Source organism: Cupressus sempervirens, chromosome 1 (genome assembly GCF_028749045.1).
Source record: "Cupressus sempervirens isolate cs-2001-9-10 chromosome 1, ASM2874904v1, whole genome shotgun sequence".
In the NCBI taxonomy this organism is placed as follows: domain Eukaryota; kingdom Viridiplantae; phylum Streptophyta; class Pinopsida; order Cupressales; family Cupressaceae; genus Cupressus; species Cupressus sempervirens.
In genome coordinates, this window is record NC_143118.1 from 771235060 (window position 1) to 771238809 (window position 3750).

Genomic DNA, 3750 nt, shown 5'->3' on the forward strand with positions numbered 1-3750 from the left:
CATCTGGACACGAAAATAGGTTCTATTTTTTTTGAAACTGCATTTTTTTTGGTCCACTTTCTAGATCTATAATTAGATTGTAGGGTTGTGTGGACAAAAGTGTCACTTTCAGAATTAGGTCTTTTTCTACATTGTAATACTTTGATATATCTTCAGAACTGTTGTATATTTGAGATACATTGTAATGTTCCAATTTTGAAGGTCGTAAAAGGAAAAATTAGAAGTCCACCAAGGCCAAAATTGGCAAGTGACCATTATAATCACACTACATATAAAGTGCCCAAAACATCTTTTTTTTTGGGGGGGGGGGGGGGGGGGTGTGGGGGTGGGTGTTCTTGGTGTTGTGTTCCTCTTTTTCTGTAGTTTTCTTTCATTTTCTGCATCATGGGACTTTTTAAGTTTCCAAAATTAACTCCACATAATTATGTTACATGGTCCATTAAAATGTGGTGTTACTTAATACATAAAAGAGTTTCTCAATATGTAGATAGTACCCTTCCTAAACCAACAGGTGATCAAGTATGTACCTATGAAATCACTGAATGACAAGCAATGGATAGGAAACCCGTAGGTGATATTTGTTTTGGGGTTGATGACAAGATCTTATATCATATTTGGAAGTCTAATACATCCAAGGAAGCTTGGGATACCCTCAAAAGCCTATATGATAAAGTGTCTAAAGAGGATGTTTTAAAAATTGAAGATGAACTTGTATCTTTAGATCCCAAGTCATTTGATTCTATACAAGATTTCATCATTAAGGTGAATGAACTAAGGACAAAGCTTAATGATTATGGGAGTCCTATCAAAGATGACAGATTGATCTATCTCATCCATAACAAGCGGCCATCTAAGTAATCCACATTTGTTTCTACTTATAACATGTCCAAGACTACATTAGGTTCTGCCTATCAGAAAATCTCTTTTGATGATTATGCTGATCTGATGGATAAAGAAGAAAAGAAGTTGAAATCAATGGGGATTCTCAATTCATCTAAGTCTAAGGCATTGATGGCCAATAATGAGGGTTCTCAAAATTCAGCTGGTCAATCTTCAAATAAAGGAAAGGGCAAGAATAAGAAATAGAAGAATAAAAAATTAGAGGATGCAGAAAAGACAACACCACAATCAAATCAACAAGGCAAGTCTTTAAATTCAAACAAGAAAGGGGACAATAATAAGAACAAGAAAAAGTGTGCTTATTGAAAGAAATTGGGTCATGAAGAACATAAGTGTTATCATAAAAAGATTGATGAGTTGACAACCATCATGAAGAAACATAATGTTCCACCGCCGTATACTTACAAGGAGAGAGGGTCTTCATCAGATTCAAAGGGCAAAGGACAACCACTCATGAAAAATTCAAGTTCTTCAACATAATGGATTCTTGACTTAGGTGCCTCATATCATATGGATTTTTCAAAAGGGGATTTTTCTTCATTAAAATAGTCAAAGGTACTACACATCTTTGTGGGAGATGATACAAAAATTGAAGTTGAAGGAAAAAGAAATGTGGAAATGGAAAATGGAGAGTTCAAAGGTGTTCTCTATGTTCCAAACCTAAGTTCTAATCTCCTCCCAATTTACCAAATCACTCACCTTGGAGATGGTCATAAAATTGAGTTCCTTCCTGACTTAGTAAAGGTGCATAGTCTAAAAGATGGCTCATTGGTTGTAGTGGGGATAGTTAATCATAAAAAAAGGTTGTATTCTCTCTCCCACTTTGTGCCCAAGTCTCCTTCACAAGCCTTGTTGACTCAATCCAATTCACAAACTAAATTATGGCATGATCAGTATGGACATCTTGCCTTCTACTATCTTTAGCAACTTTTCTCAAACAAAATGGTCAAAGGTCTACCTACAAATCAACTTTTCCCATGGTGACTATTCAACAGGTTTAGTGGATATGCATCTAGAGGAGAAGCTAACTAGAGGGAAGTCTTCAAGAGCACCAATTGTTCTTCAGTTGGTTCACATGGTACTAGTAGGTCATTTTGCAATGAAATCATTTAGCCAGGGTTGCTACATACTTACTTTCATTGATGACTTTTCATAGTATACTTGGGTCTACTTTCTTCATCACAAGAATGAAGTGTTGGATAAGTTTCTAGCCTTCAAGATTCATGTTGAATAGAAATCAAGGAAAGCCATCAAAGTTCTAAGGATGGACAATGAAAGTAGATATGTACACAAAAGAATTAAAGAATTTTGCAAACTTGAGGGAATTGATCTTCATAATCCACAAGCATTCAGTCCACACAAGACAGATGTTGCAACATTGATGATACAAACCCTTAAGTGTATGGCAAGTTGCATGATACAAGCCAAGTCTCTTGATCCATCACTTGAAGTCAAAGCAATCAATAGTTCCAATCACATACTTAATAGGTCTCTTCATCCCACCTTACATGGCAAGACTCCTTTTGAGGCATGGTGTGGTAGAAAACCAGTTGTGACACACTTTAGAGTCTTCGGTTGTCTAGCATGGGAAAACATATCTTCCAAGGGATGTAAGGCACCATCATCTTGGCCTTGTACTTTCATTAGATATGAAGATGGTGTGAAGGCATACAAAATTATGGATCCTAAGACGCATCAAATTTTTGTGGAGAAGGATGCACACTTTGAGGAAAGTTTTCCAAGCTTGTCCTCTAATCCTCTCTGCACATCATACATTGTGGAAACTGATAGTGATACCAGTGATAGTGCTTCAACAGATTCAAATACGTGGGGTTCTATCAATAGATGCAGCAAGAGGTCATGGCATTAGTATAGTCCACATGCATATATTACCACAGTGATAGGTCCAACAAAGTAGGGTACACCCAGTCTTCTAGCTCCAGCAATAGGGGATGACTTCTTCGTAGACATTCCAGGTTTGTTCATGGAGTCAAACATAGTGGATTTGGGGGGCATCATTGATGATATACATCTTCTCTTTGATGGAGAAGATCCTTCTTTAGTTGTTGCAAGGGCTCACTCTGAACCTCATGTCCATTCTCCACATGATCAATCTTCACAAGTTGATGTGATTGTGGATACTTATGTACAACAGTTGTAGGAGGTCTCTTTATCATTCGAGAAGATAGTATATTCTCTGGGACATATTCTACATTCATCCTTCGTAGGGATAGTTGAACAGGTTTTAGAGGCATTAGTGATCATTAGGATTCTTTCCACACACAATGGAAGCATCTCAATTATCCCTAGGGTATTGTTACTTCCAAAGGAGAGGAACACTATTTTGTAGTCTTGTATCAACTTCTCCATTAGGGTGGCTATCACTGATCGACACTCTTCATTTGGCAAGTGGGGGTGGGGGGGGGGGGGGTGGAGAATACCTTGCCTCTCTTCTTCTTCTCTCTTGTGGGGGGAGCTTTTCCTCTTTTGGGATAGTGTTCTTCTGACATTTCTCTATTATATATACTTGATGTATGTCATAATGGGGGGGTCTTGATTACTCTATCCATCCATGCATCTAGTTTTTTCATCTCTCTTTTTGGGGGAGGGTTTTTCCCATGAGGTTTTCCCTCTATCTTTGTCTTAAGATAGATTGCATTTCATTATGTACACGAGTACCTAACATGGCCTAGTAGCTAGGACCCATCATGCATTTCATCTTAGCTTTCGTAAGCTTAAGTGCATTCCCCTGTGTTTCACTTAAGGGGGGTGTTGGTGTAAATAAGTATTTACTATTTAAACTTTACTTAAGTTAATGTATTATTTTATTATTTTGTATTATTCTATTAT